We start from the raw sequence: 18810 nt of genomic DNA, 5'->3' as shown, positions 1-18810 counted from the left end.
ATGTATGATCTCATTCACCTGAGCAGGAAGTGGCTGCAGCCAGAGACTTTGACCGCACCAAACATTGTGGAACGCGTGGTTATGGATCGTTTCCTGAGAGCTCTTCCTACTGCCATCCAAAAATGGGTAAGCCATGGAGACCCAGAAAATGCAGATAAACTTGTGGATCTGGTTGAGAGGTACTTGGCTACAGAGAACTTAACCACCTCTTCCAGGGACTCACGGACTTTCCATCCTAAGACCAGATCATCCCCAGTGGCGGGTAAGATGACTCCAAGGGGTGAGGGTGGGGAGAGTGAGAGGGTGGGGGTTCTACCTAAGGTCTGGCGGGAGCAGCCCAGGAAGCCCATGCTGCAAGAGACAGTGAAAAAGATTATTTGCTACCGCTGCCGGCAAGGGGGACATATTGCAGCCAATTGCCCCGTTGTGGATGAGCCTATGCAATGTGACTTTATAAGGGAGAGACGTCAGTCGCTGTTTGCGACAGTTGCATGCACTACCATTCGGGGACCTGAGAGACATTTATGTAAAATGTGTATTAATGGTAGAAATGTTGATGTGTTGCTGGATTCAGGTAGCCTGGTAACATTGACAAAAGCTGAATTAGTTACTACAGAGGTCTCTGGGAAGAACAGGGTGGCTGTTATTTGTGTGCATGGGGACACCCGAGAGTATCCTGTAACTTCAGTGTTTTTTGAGACCCCCAAAGGTAACCTCTCTCATCAGGTGGGGTTAGTGTCTCACTTACCACATGATGCTATTGTGGGAAGGGATTTTCCAAAATTCTGGGAACTCTGGGATTGTCCTGAGCCCCCCACTGGTGCCCCTATAAACCAGGAAGATGACCAGAATTCCTCTGGGAGTGGTGAGGACTCTCCTGAATTTCCCTTGGCGGTATTGGCGGGGGAAACTCGAGAAACTGGGGAGGAGCCAACATCCTCAGATGAAAACATGCCGTCTGTGGAGTTTTCGGATCTTGAGTTTCACAGGGAAAATTTTGCCACAGAACAGTTAAAAGACCCCACCCTAATAAAGGCACGGGAAAATGTGGTGAAAATAGATGGCGAGTTAGTGAACCCAGATAAGACTTGCCCTTATCCTTACTTCACTATGGAAAGGGACCTGCTGTATCGAGTGGCTCAAAGGGCAGAAGAACCCATTGAGCAACTTGTAGTGCCCAAACCTTACAGGAAGTTGGTGTTAGAATTGGCTCATGGGCACATTCTGGGAGGTCATCTGGGGACAGAGAAAACCAGAGAGAGGGTATTGCAGAGATTCTATTGGCCTGGGGTCATGAAGGAAATAGAAAATTATTGTTCCTCCTGCCCTGTGTGTCAGAAGTCGGCACCTATGCCACATTTCCGTAACCCGCTGGTACCTCTTCCTATCATTGAGGTCCCCTTTGAAAGGATCGCAATGGATTTGGTAGGTCCGATAATGAAGTCCGCCAGGGGCCATCAGTACATTTTGGTTATTTTGGACTATGCCACCCGTTATCCGGAAGAAATTCCTCTCCGAAATACCTCGGCCAAAACCATAGCCAAAGAGCTATCTCTTGTTTTTAGCCGCGTGGGTATTTGTAAGGAACTGCTTACGGACCAAGGTACACCCTTTATGTCCCGGGTTATGAAAGAACTATGCAAGTTGTACAAAGTGAAGCAATTGCGTACATCTGTGTATCACCCCCAAACAGATGGGTTGGTTGAAAGATTCAACAAAACCCTAAAACAAATGTTAAAGAAGGTGGTGGATAGAGATGGAAAGAATTGGGATTGTCTAATACCCTATCTGATGTTTGCCATTAGGGAGGTACCCCAATCCTCTACGGGTTTCTCACCCTTCGAGTTGCTCTATAGGAGACACCCAAGAGGGCTGCTGGATATCGCCAAGGAAACTTGGGAAAATGAGAGTTCTCCTCACAGGAGTGTGATTGAGCATGTCGCCCTGATGCAAGATAGAATTGCACAGGTAATGCCAATTGTAAAGGAACATTTAACCCAAGCGCAGTTAGCACAGCAGAGAGTGTACAACCGTGGGGCCAAGACCCGTACTTTTTCCCCGGGGGATAGGGTCTTGGTGCTAGTCCCTACGGTTGAAAGCAAATTTCTGGCCAAATGGCAAGGTCCATATGAAGTAATTGAAAAAATGAGTGAGGTGAACTACAGGGTTAGACAGCCAGGAAGGCGAAAGCCGGAGCAGATCTATCACGTCAATCTGCTGAAAGCCTGGAGGGATAGGGAATCCCTAGTCGCAGAGACTTTGTCACAAGTACAGCCTGATTGCTTAGTTCCTGAGGTTGGAATAGCAGACACCTTATCGAAACCCCAACAACAGGAGGTTAAAGAGTTTGTACTTCGTAACAAAGAGATTTTCTCTGAGCTTCCGGGACAAACATCTGGCGTAGAGCATGACATTATCACCCCGCCAGGAGAAAGGGTAAAACTAAAACCTTATAGAATACCAGAGGCCCGACGGGAGGCAATACGTGGGGAGGTTCAAAGGATGCTGGAATTGGGTGTGATAGAGGAGTCCCAGAGTGACTGGTCCAGTCCTATCGTACTAGTGCCCAAACCTGATGGGAGCTGGCGGTTTTGTAACGATTTTCGACAATTAAATAAAGTTACAAAATTTGACACCTACCCCATGCCACGTATAGATGAGTTGATTGACCGGCTGGGAACAGCCTGATATATGACAACTCTTGATCTCACCAAAGGGTATTGGCAAATTCCCCTGGCCGAGTCGGCCAAGGAGAAAACTGCCTTTGTAACCCCAGATGGGGCATTCCAATATAAGAGAATGCCGTTTGGGTTACAGAATGCACCGGCAACATTCCAGCGGAAAATGGATAAGATTCTGAGGCCCCATCAGAAATATGCTGCAGCTTACCTGGATGATGTGATTATCCATAGCACAGACTGGGTCTCACATTTGCCAAAAGTACAAGCAGTCCTAGACTCTATCCGGGAAGCTGGGTTTACGGCCAATCCAAAGAAGTGTACCATTGGACAGGAGGAGGCCAAATATCCTGGGTACACTATTGGGAGGGGGGTGATAAAACCCCAAGTCAATAAAGTCGAGGCCATACAGAGTTGGCCACGTCCCAACAGCAAGAAACAGGTACGAGCCTTTCTGGGAATCGCTGGCTATTATCGACGATTCATTCCCCATTTTGCTTCTCAGGCTGTGCCCCTCACCAACCTGACAAAAGGGAAAGAGTCGGTTATGGTTAAATGGTCCCCAGAGGCTGAGGAAGCATTTCAGTCCTTAAAAACAGCCTTATGTAGCCAGCCAGTGTTGTACTCACCAGACTTCTCTAAGGACTTCGTGGTACAAACTGATGCATCAGACGTTGGGTTAGGAGCAGTGTTATCCCAGGTCTGGAACGGGGAAGAGCACCCAGTCATTTACCTCAGCAGGAAGTTAAAGTCCCATGAGGTAAATTACTCCACGATTGAGAAGGAATGTTTAGCAGTGAAGTGGGCTCTAGATTCCCTTCGGTACTATCTGCTAGGTAGGCACTTTGACCTGGTGACTGATCTCGCTCCTTTAAAGTGGATGGCTCAAAACAAGGAGACCAATAGAAGGGTAAATTGGTGGTTCCTGGCCTACAGGAATTTAACTTTACAGTTAAGCATCGCCCTGGTGTTAAAATGGGGAATGTGGATGCTTTGTCTCGGATACATGCGTGTCTGGCTGCTTGTGTTACAACCCCAAGGTTGAAACAAGAGGGGGGGGTATGTGGCAGCAGGCAGGTAAAGTCACCTGGTTGTATCCAGGATGGGAAATATGTGTGTCCTAGATTCAGGCTTTATGCAGACTTTTACAATTAGAGGGGAAGAGTTAATGAGCCCAGCTGTAGTAAGTGGGCTCATTAAGGCCTCTACAAAAAACCCCAGCATGCATAGGGGGATGCTCCATCCTGGAACCAGTTTTGTGTTGTATAGACTGGGGAGTGTGTCACCTGTACTGTGCGGTGAGTTAACGCCTGTGTGGCAAAACCTTTACAACAAAGGCAGGGACTGGTACAGCACAAGGCTGTACCCAGTTGTTAGACAGGGAGTCTATGTGTATAGTTAGAGGTCAAGCTGACCAGGATTTATTTTCTTGTTTTATTTTGTTTGGCTGTTATATGTATCACTGCATGGAGCATAAATAAACCGGATCTTTTGTTTTTTTGAACCTACACCACTGTCTGCTGTGCCTGACTTTGTGTTGTGAACCCATCCAGGGGGTCACACACACCCGCTGCCGAGCTAACCCCTCACACTGTATAAATGACAATGGTCCCAAAAAATTTGTCAAAAATGTCCAATGTGTCCACCATAATGTCACAGTCACAATAAAAATCGCTGATCGCCACCATTACTAGTAAAAAAAAAAAATATTAATAAAAATGCCATAAAACTATCCCCTATTTTGTAAACGCTGTAACTTTTGCGAAAACTAATCAATAATCGCTTATTGCGATTTCTTTTACCAAAAATATGTAGTAGAATACATATCTGCCTAAACTGAGGGAAAAAAAAGTTTATATATATATATATATATATATATATATATATATATATATATATATTTGGGGGATATTTATTATAACAAAAAGTACAAAATAATGCTTTTTTTTCAAAATTGTTGCTCTATTTTTGTTTATAGCGCAAAAAATAAAAACCGCAGGGGTGATCAAATACCACCAAAAGAAAGCTCTATTTGTGGGAAAAAAAAAGACATCAATTTCGTTTGGGAGCCATGTCGCACGACCACGCAATTTTAAATTAAAGCGACGCAGTGCTGAATCGCAAAAAGTGGTCTGGTCTTAAGCCAGCAAAATGGTCCGGTCTGAAAGTGGTTAGTTTTTCAAAAAATTGTGGCAAAAAAAATACATTTTTAAAACAATTGTGGCAAAAAATTACAACTTGCCATGCTTCTTTTTCAATATTTTGGAGTGTCTACTTTCCAAAAATCTGTCATTTTGAGGTTGTTTGTACCATCTTGGGTCAGATCATCAGGGATGTTAAAGTGGAGCTCCACCCAAAAGGGGAAGCCTCATTTGTCTACCCCCCCCCTTCCACATTTGGCATATTTTGGGGGGTACCCATTCCCACTTCAAGGTGATGAGTACCCACTCCCACTTCCAGGTTTGGCCCCCCTCCTTCCCCCGCAACCTTCTGAGATACTTTACAGGTCTCAGAAGACTGAGGCCCATTCACAAAGAGCAGTGCACTTCGCACATGTGCAGTAGGAAACCGGCTGTGAAGTCGCTAGGCTTCACTGTCTGTTTCCCTTAGTCAACATGGTGGCACCAGCACCCAATAGCCAATTCAAGATTGGCTAATGTGAGGACATGGCTGGATGCCCGGACAGGTAAATGCCCTAATAGTAACACAGTATTTGTAGCTGCTGACTTAATTTGTTTGGGAAGGAAACCCGGAGGTCCTCTTTAAATGTCATATATTTACACCATAGTTTGTAGACTCTGTAACTTTCACACAGTCTAAATAATATACACATATTTAGGCCTACATGTATGTAGAAAGATTACTTATTTGCTAAGTTTAATGCAGAAACTAAGGTAAACTGTTTTTCTTTTTCAAAATGTTTGGTCTTTTTTTCCTTCATATTATGAATGTTTTAAAAATCCAAAAGAAAGCTCTATCTGTCTCAAAAAAGTGATATAAAATTTGGGTACAGTCTTGCATAACTGAGTACTTAGCAGTCAAAGTATCACAATGCTGAAAACTGAAAAGGGCCTGAACAGGAAGTAGGTTTACCAACCATGTGTACTGTCAGCTGGCTGAATCCATGCAAGTATATCATCTGCAAACACAGAAACAGCACAAAAACAACACAATTACTCCCATATTCTATGTTGCCATTAAAAATTAAAGGGTAATTATACTTTTGTGGGAAAAAAATTCACAAATAAAAATAATAATAATATAGCATATACAATTGTTACACAAGCCATATTGTCATATAACATTAAAATAACTTTTCCTTTTAATATTCAGTGCTGTCATTTTCTGTAAAATGCAATGCAATATAACAACATGGAGGAGTACTGTACACAAACTGCAAGTGCAGCAGCTGATCAATAGTGAAAAATTACGCCCATTCACATTCACTTTACTCATGGACACAGACAAACAAACATCTATTTATTCAGAATAACAAAAGGTAGAAATCTGCAACAAAGTTTGTTAAAATCCCTGCAATGTACATCACCCAGAAGGGAATGTTTTTTTTTCTCAGCAAAAGTCCACTTGCCGACATACTCACGCTGATACACGTTGGTAGAATGGTACCCCTGTGTAAATCGCTGTACCCGTACGGCGGCTCCTTTAAGACCCATAGCAGGCACAGAGGGGGACCCAGTGCATGTGGCTGGCAGGCAAGATCACCGCTGACAAAAATTTGGGGGATATTTATTATAGCAAAAGTTAAAAATATTGTTTATTTTTCAAAATTGTCGGCCTTTTTTTGTTTATAGTGCAAAAAAATAAAAACCACAGATCAAATACCACCAAAAGAAGGCTCTTTATGTGGGAAAAAATGGACGTCAATTTTATTTGGTTAAAACGTTGCATGGCCGCACAATTGTTAGTTAAAGTGACGCAGTGCTGAATCGCAAAAAGTGCTCTGGTCTTTTGCCAGCCAAATGGTCTGGGGCTTAAGTGGTTAATAAAACAACCAATTTTTGGTCCAATAAATCCTCCTCCTCCTGTTCCTGGACTGGACTTGGGCCAAAGCAATAACTCCAAGGCCAATAATAAATAACACGTTATATCCTCTGATTCCGCAACATGGCTGTTTGACAAACGTCCGTTCAGAAACAAACTGAAAAGCACGAAAAAGAAAAGCATGAATCAACACTCACCAAACTTCTACTAACACGAAATTAGCAGAAGGAGCCCAAAGTGTGGCGCTAAAGAGCTGAAAAACCACATAGTACATGACTACGTTTGTGTTTGTTGGCCGACAATTTGGGGTCAACGCCCTTTGGACAATAGTCCAAAGTTTTTTCTGTGGAAAATCTGATCGTGTGTATTACTCCTATATTCACTGCAATGGGAAGAAAAGCTTCACATTTTAGCCTTAAAGCAGAGTTCCACCCAAAAATTTAACTTCCGGTTTAGGTGACGGTGACCCCCTAACATGCCACATTTCCCATGCCATTTTTTTTGGGAGTGGCATATACCCTCTTTTTAGAGGCAAAACCTGCTCTCACTTCCTCCTGGGGCTCTGTGGCACCGGAAGGAAGGTCACCTCTCCCCCTCCCTCCCTGCAATCTTCTGGGACACGTCACAGGTCCTAGAAGTTTGCCCGGCCAATCACAGCCCAGCTGTGAAGCCATAGCTAGGGGCTCACAGTAGTGATGGCGGCGCAGTGGAGAGGAGGAGGAGAGGAGCGGGGCTTCGTACGCCCACATTGCTGGACCGTGGGACAGGTAAGTGTCCGATTATTAAAAGTCAGCGGCTACTCTTTTTGTAGCTGCTGACTTTTAACCACTTAAGCCCCGGACCATATTGCAGCTAAAGGACCAAGCCCCTTTTTGCGATTCGGTACTGTGTTGCTTTAACTGACTATTGCGCGGTCGTGTGATGTGGCTCCCACAAAAATCGCAATAAGCGTTTATTGATTGGTTTGCGCAAAAGTTATAGCGTCTACAAAATAGGGGATAGTTTTATGCCATTTTTATTAATAATTTTTTTTTACTAGTAATGGCGGCGATCATCGATCTTTATTGTGACTGCGCCATTATAGCGGACACTTCGGACAATTTTGGCACATTTTTGAGACCATTGGCATTAATACAGCGATCAATGCGATTAAAAATGCATTGATTACTGTAAAAATGTCACTGGCAGTGAAGGGATTAACACTAGGGGGCAGTGTAGGGGTTAAGTGTGACCTAATGTGTGTTTTTTTTTTTTACTGTAGGGGGCATGGCTTGGCGTGTGACATCACTCATACTGAGCAAACAAGCAGGACAAAACTCTGGATAGCCGCACACTGGAAAAAGACTTGAAATCCCATCTTTAATTGAAACAACATGGGTCACATCAAAACAAAATCAAAAAATCCACAGCAAAAGGAATAACAGTGTACAGGAAATACTGATGCGTTCCACACCATAATCAGTGCTTACTCATGAGTTTTCTGTTCCCTGATGGGATTTCAAGTCTTTTTCCAGTGTGCGGCTATCCAGAGTTTTGTCCTGCTTGTTTGCTCAGTGTGTCTGTAATGGTCAGCACCTGGGGCTCATCAATAGGAGACAGAGCTTCAGTCCTCGAGGATTACTTTGGAGCGGTGGTTCATCCTTTCTGACATCACTCATAGTTGTTCCCTATGACAGGGAATAGACGATCAGTGACAAGCTCACTAGGAAGCACGGGGAGAGGTTTGTTTACACTTACCTCTCCCCGTTCTTCAGCTCTGGGACACTGGCGGCGATCGGGTCCCGCGGCCACGGTCACGGAGCTCAGGACCCACGGCTGGGCTCTTAAAGGGCAATGTACCTGTATGTGCTTGTGCCCAGCCGTGCCGACGTATATTGGCGTGAGTCGGTCCGTAAGTGGTTAATATTTTTTTTTTTTGGTGGAACTCCGCTTTATTGACCTGATATCATTTATTTTCAGACATCATTTTGTGGGCTCCAAGGAAGCCTTCCTGTACAGAATATGTCGGGAGGCTGCTTGGAAATCTGATATAGGGTACCAATGGCTATGAGAGCGGATCCAGAAGAACAATTAGTTGATGCTATTGTTAAACATACAAGCGTTTGCTCTGTTTTTTTACAATTCAATATTCTAAGCAGTGGTACAAATAGCCTGATGTTTCTGTGGTTCAAAAATGTACGCTGTGTCTCCTTGTTTTCATCTAATTATACATTTATTGGCTCACATTAAAATACTACAATTTCTCTGTGTCTTGTTTTTTTTCTTCCCACAAACACAGTTCATTCGAGTGACCCTGTGTATTAAAAATACATAGCTATATCTAAAGCACACTATGTGAACAAAGACTTGCTTCCAGGGCTGGTCCAGCATTTTCTTTGAATTGGCAGGTCTGAAGGACTATGCATAGTGAGTTTATTAACCGTGGGGGTTCCAGAACACAAGTGATATTTGTGTTGCTGCCAACCTGGTCCCTACTGAGTACTGCAGTGCTTTCAGTCATCCCAGACTCCCATTGTTAGGCCCTTCAGTAGCATCTCTAAATATATAATTCTCTTGGATGCTGCTATCCTCATGTGAACAACTATTCAGAAGCAAACACTGTAAAGGTATATAGTATGCAAACATACTTCTAATGTACCATTGTATTCAACTCTAAGAAATCAAATACATTTTTGCAAACTGAAAAAAGGGGAACTTTGGTTTGAGAGCATCCGTAGTTAAATGGGAACTCTCTCCAGAACTATTTACATCTGAAATAGTCATTTAAAAATTACAACCCTTAACCACTTCAGCCCTGGAAGGTTTTACCCACTTAATGACCAGACCATTTTTTTTGCGATGTGGTGCTGCGTTACTTTAACTGACGTGACTGTCGTGCGCCGCTGTACCCAAATAAAATTGATGTGTTTTTTTTTCACAAATAGAGCTTTCTTTTGGTGGTATTTGATTCCCTCTGTGGTTTGGGAAAAAAAAAATTGTAAAGGAAAATATTTTTTACATCTGCTATAAAACATATCCAATAAAAAAAATGTAAGAAAAGGATTTTCTTTATCTATTTAGGTCAATACCGTATATACTTGAGTATAAGCCGAGATTTTCAGCCTCTTTTTTTAGGCTGAAAGTGCCCCCCTCGGCTTATACTCGAGTCACCGCCGTCTGCCTACACGATCAGCGTGTCGTGCAGACAGACGGCGGCCATTCCACTATTCAAAAGCCGCGCCTCCCTGTCTGTGATAGGCGGAACACTCAATTTCCCAGCAGTCAGTGTTCCGCCTATCACGGACATCCGCTCATTCTCATACTATGGACGAGGATGAGAGGATGTCCGTGATAGGCGGAACACTGACTGCTGGGAAATTGAGTGTTCCGCCTATCACAGACGGAGGCGCGGCTTTTGAACAGTGGAATGGGCGCCGTCTGTCAGACCAGGAGGAGAAATGCGGCATGGCACGGCTTGGCATGGCATGGCATGGCATGGCACGGCTCGGCATGGCATGGCACGGCTCGGCATGGCACGGCTCGGCATGGCACGGCTCGGCACAGCTCGGCTCGGCACACAAAGGCTGCATTAGGCAAAGAGACAGGTAGGCTGCGATGGACACAGGGATGGACGTGACACAGGGATGGATGTGACACAGGGATGGACGTGACACAGGGATGGACGTGACACAGGGATGGACGGGACACAGGGATGGAAGTGACACAGGGATGGACGTGACACAGGGATGGACGTGACACAGGGATGGACATGACACGGGGATGAACGTGACACAGGGATGGACGGGACACAGGGATGGAAGTGACACAGGGATGGACGTGACACAGGGATGGACGTGACACAGGGATGGACGGGACACAGGGATGAAAGTGACACAGGGATGGACGTGACACAGAGATGGACGGGACACAGGGATGGACGGGACACAGGGATGGACACAGGGATGGACGGGACACAGGGATGGACGGGACACAGGGATGGACACAGGGATGGACACAGTGATGGACACAGTGATGGACGCATGTCTCACCCTCGGCTTATACACGAGTCAATAAGTTTTCCCAGTTTTTTTGTGGTAAATTAGGGGCCTCGGCTTATTTTCGGATCGACCTATACTCGAGTATATACGGTATATGTTTGGCTACACATTTTTGGGAAAAAAAATCCCAATAAGCGTATATTGATTGGTTTGCGCAAAAGTCATCACATCTACAAACTATGGGATATTTTTATGGCATTTTTTTTTTTATTTTTTTTTACTAGTAATGGTGGCAATCAGTGATTTCTAGCAGGACTGCGACATTGCGGCAGACAAATCGGATACCTAACTGACACTTTTGACACTTTTTTGGGGACCAGTGACAGTATTACAGTGATCAGTGCTAAAGATTTACACTATTATTGTGCTAATGACACTGGCAGGGAAGGGGTTAACACCAGGGGCGATCAAAGGGTTAAGTGTGTCCCTTATAGTGACCCGTGCTTAGAAATTACAACCCTTAACCACTTCAGCCCTGGGAGGTTTTACACATTTAATGACCAGACCATTTTTTTGCGATGAGGCACTGCGTTACTTTAACTGACAATGGCGCACTCGTGCGACGCTGTACCCATGTATTTTTTTTTCACAAATAGAGCTTTTTTTGGTGGTATTTGATTGCCTCTGTCGTTTGGAAAAAATAAATTGGAAAAGAAAACAATATTTTTGACTTTCTGCTATAAAACACCAGGGGCGATCAAAGGGTTAAGTGTGTCCCTTATACTGACCCGTGCTTAGAAATTTCAACCCTTAACCACTTCAGCCCTGGAAGGTTTTACCCCCTTAATGACCAGGCCCTTTTTTTGCTATACGGCACTGTGTTAGTTTAACTGAGAATGGCGCAGTCGTGCGACGCTGTACGCAAATAAAATGTATGTCTTTTTTTCCATCACAAATAGAGCTTTCTTTTGGTGGTAACTATTTGATTGCCTCTACGGTTTGGAAAAAAAAATCGAAAAAGGGGTTAACACAAGGAGTGATCAAAGGGTTGCGTGTGTCCCTAGGAGGTGCTTGCTTGTGTGAGGGGTGAATTCACTGTATGAATGGAGAGATGTGTGTTCCTGATTAGCAGGAACTCAAGATCTCTCTGTTCATACCAGATATAACGGCGATCTGCCTTGATTACTTTGGCAGACCACCGTTCGGCCTCTCTGGGGAGCGATTGCGGATGGACGGCTCACCCTGTGGCCAATCAGTGCACATGCGCATCTCCACTGGCTATTGCACGGAATGATGTACAGGTATGTTGTTCCGCACAATAGAGCCGACCTGCTGCAGTATAGGTACTGCGGCTGGTCAGCAAGTGGTTAACTTGAAAATTTACACCTACAGAGCATGTTGAGTCCAGTTCACATGTTCATTTACATCAAATAGGATTCCATGTTTATGTCCTGTATGTTAGTGCTTGGCATTTTAAAAATGCCAATGGGTCCTTTTCTCACCAAAGCGACGTGCTGTAATCCATTTTGGGAATATCCTCTATGTTGCATTTTTGGGTGCATTGACCTGCAGCTTCTTATTAAAATCATTTGAGACATTCAAAACTGCATTGCAACACATGGCAGCGCTGATCATACTGCATGTGTTTTCAGTTATAAGTGGTGTTATAAGTGGTGTGAAATCATTGTCATTTTTACACCAATCAGTGCTATAAAATTGCACTGATTACTGTAAAAAAGACACTGGCAGTGAAGGGGTTAATCACTAGCTGGTTAAGAAGGGGTTAAGTGTGTCCTGGGGAGTGATTCTAACTGTTAGGGGGAGGGGCTGTGTGACACATCACTGATCTCTGCTCCCGATCACAGGGAGCTATAATCAGTGACAGTGTCACTAGGCAGAATGGGGAGATACTTGTTAACATTAGCATCTGCTCCGTGAGGCAATAGCGGGTATCCCTGTGGACATCGAGTCCGCGGGACCCGCAATCCTACTCACGGAACTCCTGTCAGGGCCGCGCGCAAATTCAAAAGGGACGTACCTGTATGCCCATTTGCCCAGCCGTGCCACTCTGCTGACATAAATGTACATGCGGCGGTCGGCAAGTTCAAGAGGGGGGAGCGCTCTCTCGCCCCCCCTCTTTTCCTGCGGCCTGCAAGGTTGCGTGCTTGGATAAAGGGTCTGGTATGGATTTTTGGGGGGAACTCCATGTCATTTTTTTTTATTTGCCGTGGAGTTCCCCTTAAAATCCATACCAGACCTGAAGGGTCTGGTATGGATATTTGGGGGGAACCCCACATTGTTTTTTTTTGTTTGAAATTTGACGCAAGTTTCCCCTTAATAGCCATACCAGACCTGAAGGGCCTGGCAATTGAATTTGGGGGAACCCCATGCTTTTTTTTTATCAATGACTTTCAATGACTGTTCTCTGTATTACGGGGAGCCGACAATTCATTATAGCCGCGAGTGATTTTTTTCCTGCAGAAATAACACTTTGTGGAGGGACAGCTCTAAGCACGGGAAACCCTTCACAGGCATACTATACACAACCCCCAGGTATGAAATTTAAAGGAATATTACACTTTCATTGTTTCACTTTAATCATTATTAAAATCACTGCTCCCGAAAAAACGGTAGTTTTTAAAACTTTTTTTTGCATTGATACATGTCCCTTGGGGCAGGACCCAGGTCCCCAAACACTTTTTATGACAATAACTTGCATATTAGCCTTTAAAATTAGCACTTTAGATTTCTCCTATAGACTTTTACAGGGTGTTACGTGGCTTTTCGAATTTGCTGCAAACACCCCAAATTGTTCGCTGTTCGGCGAATAGGCGAACAGGCAATGTTCGAGTCGAATATATATATATATATATATATATATATATATATTTTAACTCTCTTAAAGACTCTCAAAATATTTTATCCCCCTTTGCCACCTCCTCTAACTTTTCATTCAGATCAATAACTCAGCCATTATCAGTCCCTCCTCTCATACTAGGGTGCTAGGTGTAATCCTGGACTCTGACCTGTTCTTTCTTCAGTGCACATTCATGCACTGTTGAACTCTTGCTGCTTTCCCCTCTGTATCATTTCCAAAATACAATCCATCTTAACCAATGACACCACCAAGCTTCTAATTCACTCCCTTATTTGCTCTCTCCATGACTATTGTATGACTATTGCAGCTGTCTTCTTGTCAGCCTAACTCTACATAGGATATTCCCTTTTCAGTCAATCAAGAATGGTGCTTCTAGACCAGTTTTTCTCAAGTCCTCAAGGCACCCCAACAGGTCATGTTTTCAGGCTTTCCATTATTTTGCACAGGTGATTTGATCAGTTTCACTGCCTTAGTAATTAACACAGCCGTTTCATCCAAGGCAAATCCTGAAAACATGACCTGTTGGGGCGCCTTGAGGCTTCACCTGACAAATGAAATTCAAAATACTGACAACTTACAGAGCTGTCCACAACTCTGGCCCAAGATACATTACCAACCTCATCTCAAAATATCACCCAAATCATCCTTTCCACTTCTAACAAGATCACCAGATAGCTAATTCCCTTGTTAGCTCCTCCCATGCTATTCTTAAAGCGGAGTTCCCCCCAAAAGTGGAACTTCTGCTTTAAGCACTCCTCTCCCCCTGACATGCAACATTCGGCATGTAATTTTTTTTGGGGGGGGTGTGTTGGGGGGGGGGGTGTACCCTTTTTCTCATGGGACTTCCTATCTGCTTCCTATCTTCGGCTGCCTAGGTGACTTCTCCTCTCGCCGTAGGCGGCCCCTCCCTGCCAGCAATCTTCTGGGACACAACTCAGGTCCCAGAAGATCGGCTGGCCAATAGGAGAGAGCAGTGCAACACGCACATGCGCAGTGCATGCACAGCCGTGTACCATGACCTCCGGGCGGCCACACCACTGGACCGTGGGGCAGGTAAGTGTCGGTTTATTAAAAGTCAGCATCTATGCTTTTTGTAGCTGCTGACTTTTAATAAACTAAAAAACGGGTGGAACTCCACTTTAACCCCTTAGTGCCCAAACAGATTCTGGCATTTCTCACATACGTGTTAAAATCATCATTTTTGGCTACATTGCTAGACAGTTAATCAGAATCCCCAAACATTCTATATTTTATGAAAGCAGAGACCGTGGAGAATAAAATTGTATTTTTGCAATTTTATTTATGTTGCACAATATTTGCGCAGCCATTTATTAATTAATAATTTTCAGGAAAAAATCAATTTTAATGAATTTTAGTGCACACAAACATAATAAAATACCCAATTTTTTGATCAAATGTAAAAGATGATGTTACCTTGAGTAAATAGATACCTAACATGTCAAATTGTGCACACCCATGTAATGGCGATAAACTATGGTATATTGTCCATAGAAGGAACTTTAAAAGCCTTTATAGGTTACCAGATTAGAGTTAAATAGGAGGTCTGGTGCTAGAATTGCTTTCTGACATACTTAAATCTGTCCAACAATCTTCTACTTTAAAAATTAAACTTTACCTTTTTCACCAACTAATCTTCCCACAGTTAATACCCTTTCTATCATTTGCTCCTTGTCTTTTAGATTGTAAGCTCTCACAATCAGGGCCCTCATAACCCTCTTGTCTTGATTTGTAATGTAACTGTACTGTTTCTCTTTCTATTATACAGTACCATACAAACTGCTGGTACTATATAAATCCTGTATTCTAATAACAGTAAATATAATAATAATTATAATAATAGTGTTTGATTAGAAAAGCTTCTGCATCAAGAAATCCATTGCCCCAGGTTATGGCTTATATTGTTCCAGTTGATTTCACCATTCTCCCTAAGGATCTTGGTCCATGTTATTAAGTGGACTAGTGCGCTCTGCATCTATGTTGGATTACAAATATTAATTGTCAGCTGGGTCACAGGAATTTTAGTTTAGTAGTAAAACTTGTGCTCAGATTATTGCAACGCAAACTTGGTTTTTGCTACTTGGACAGTTACAGCTTTTTCTACAAAACATTTAAACTTACGGTATGTTGTGAGATCTCCAATATCCACAATATTACAATATTAAAATAACAGATACTAGTGAAAAGAAATATCAAATATAGCCCTGCAGGGGGATGCAAAAGGAGCAAGACCAGAGGCAAAACAACAAGGGGTGGAGGGGTTGGCTTACCTAAAGCCCCCTGATCGGCCCTTCTAAGCCAACTGACAATTACGGATAAGCTCAATGTTCGACAGTTCGCTGAACAGCAAATATTAGGGGGCATTCACAGGAGATTTGAGCATCGTGGAACACCCCATAATGCACTGATAGATCACAGTGCATTGATGTCTTATGATTGGCCAAAGCATACACATGACCTGCCCCTGCATGCTTTGGCCAATCACAGTGTGCTCTACTGCAAGATCCATAATTGGCCAAAGGCAGGGAGACTTTGGTCAATCATGGCTCAGGGGGACTGAGTCCATGCCTCACACTATATAAGGATGCTTACATACCGGGCGTGTGTAGTGTGTGACTGTGGACGGAGATAGATTGAGTTAGATTAGGCAGGCAGGTTAGTTAGTGGCAGTGTATTTTATATATATATATATATATATATATATATATATATATATATACATATGTATATAGATATATATATATATATATATATATATATATATATATACTGTATATATATATATATACTAGTCGAGATATTCAGTGTAGACGCTATATTCAATCAGTGCAGGCAGTGTAGTATATATAACTCAGTGTATTGAAGTGGTTAAGGGGAACCCCGTGCTAAAATGTAAAAACAAAATGGCGTGTGGGTCCCCCCCAAAATCCATACCAAACTTGAAGCTCCTGGTATGTATTTCAAGGAGAACCCTGTGCCAAAAAAAAAAATGGAGTGGACCCCCCCCAAAATCCATACCGGACCCTTATCCAAGCAAGCAGCCATGCCAGGCCAGGAAAGGGAGAGGCAGCGAGCGAGTGCCCCCCCCCCCCCTGAACCATACCAGGCCACATGAGCAAGATTCACCACTTTACAGGCAGACTATGGGGACCCCCCAGGAAAAATATTTAAAGGAATATTTCATTTTTATTTTTTCACTTTAAGTATTATTAAAATCACTGCTCCTAAAAAAAAACTTCTGTTTTTGAAAAAGCCTTTTTTGCATTGGGGCAGTACCCAAGTCTCCAAACACTTTTTATGGCAATGACTTGCATATAAGCCTTTAAAATTAACACTTTTAATTTTTTATGTTCATGTCCCACAGACTTTAATGGTGTTTGCAGAATTTTTTTGCCTGTTCGCACCCCCGGGGGTGTTCGGCTCATCCCTACTGGCAATAATTTAAAGGCCATGCAGTGCATTGTGTTTTTTTCTCCACGGTGAATCTGCACATAAATTCAAAAGGACTGTATCGGCAAACCTCATCTCTGGTAAAGTTTGCAAAGAGATTTTTCAGCAATTTACAGGTCAGATGATAAGAAAGTTGCTTGCTCCTACCCTACAGGTAGGTTGAACATATCTCTCCCCACATCTCTGCACCCGATAAAGAATCAAATGCCCTTCAGCACCATACTAGTGGTCTGAGAAGACCTCAGGGTTGCCCACTTCTGTCTTATGGACTCCGTAATGTATGAATTAGTAAAACAATACACTAGTTAAATATTCATACAAAAACAGTAAAAAATAAAAACAGTAAAAGCTTCCTTGGAGCACAGTTTTAAGATATTCATTAGCAATGTGCACCAGGGAGAATTAATAACTCAGGAGTGCAAACACTAATGTGTTTATGTATCATTTTTTTGTGAATTCTAAATGATTTTCTATCTCTGGTGCCCATCTTTTGAGGTTCCTCATTTTTTTAATTAGACATTTAGATCACCTCTCCTCACCGCATGATTAACATTTAGTCAGTTATGCATATTTACACACTTTGAAAGATGATTCTTCAGACTAACAAATTAAACAGGACTGTGCTCATAAGTATGATGAATGAAAGTCCGTAATGAGTGCTAGCTTCTGCAAAACATAAAAAAATGTCTGATGGGTTTTAATTGGGAGATGAAACAAGTAGAAACTCTAATTATAGATAACTAAATTTCTAGATAAAAAATACAATAAAAAATCTTGTATATATATATATATATATATATATATATATATATATATATATATAAATTTGTGTTTGTAATAGTATTACTATTTTGCATTTATTGCAGGTTTCAAACAGTTACTATGGGCAACTAGCTGTTTATGGTGCTTTTTGAACTGTATAGCTTTGAGTTTTACTAAACCGTGATTGCTTAGGGAGTTACTTGTGTAGTTTTCCTTTGTCTTATACTTGTTACACTAAATACGTTGATGTGGCTTATACAATGCTAGTACAAGTGTTAACTGTCTCTCTGTATTGGTTGCTGAATTCTTCCTTTTTTGCTAACAGCTTCACTTTTATTGATTATGAGAGTTATGATTTTTTGCAACACTGTTCTTTTTGCTAAAGTACATGACTGTCAGGATTATACCAGCAAGTTGACTTTATTTAAATGTCCCTACAGCAAAAAAGGTCATTCTTGGCAAGGAATTCTGGTTATCTGGTTTAGGATATCAGCTAATTTCCATAATAGCAGCGTTACTAGTTCTGAGACAACATTGTTAAGAGTTTATATTAAAAGATTGGCAAAAGTATAGCCATGGCAGTCCATGCAGGACTGAGGGGCAAATGGGACCCAGTTGAACCACACCTTCCTTAATTTGTTCTTGTGCAGAACCGTGCCCTGAACACCACAGTACACATTTGAAGGCCATCACACTGTTAAATAATATAATTTATTAAAAATGTGTTTTGGGGCTTACATTGTGTGTCCCTTCCAGTGGGGTTGGGGGGGGGGGGGGGGGAGTGATCTGTCCATTTCATCTGATGTTGGATAATTGACTTTAGGTCTCACGCTCTGTTCTGCTAATGTAGTCAGAGGAAGGGACCCTACAGTATTATAGTCAATAAGTGGGATGTATTCAGTTTCACCCTATATCATACATCGGAACTACTGTTAGGAGAAAGATATTCTGCTGGTGTAGATTTTTTTACTGACAGCTTGAGGAGGTATTTATTCACTTTTATGGTGATCAAGCCGGGCAGCAGGAGCATCATAGATGTCCAGCA

Source organism: Lithobates pipiens, unplaced genomic scaffold, assembly GCF_037356315.1.
Source record: "Lithobates pipiens isolate NorthernLeopardFrog02 unplaced genomic scaffold, aLitPip1_a1.2 Scaffold_19, whole genome shotgun sequence".
Taxonomy (NCBI): domain Eukaryota; kingdom Metazoa; phylum Chordata; class Amphibia; order Anura; family Ranidae; genus Lithobates; species Lithobates pipiens.
Note: the sequence above shows the minus strand (reverse complement) of the source record.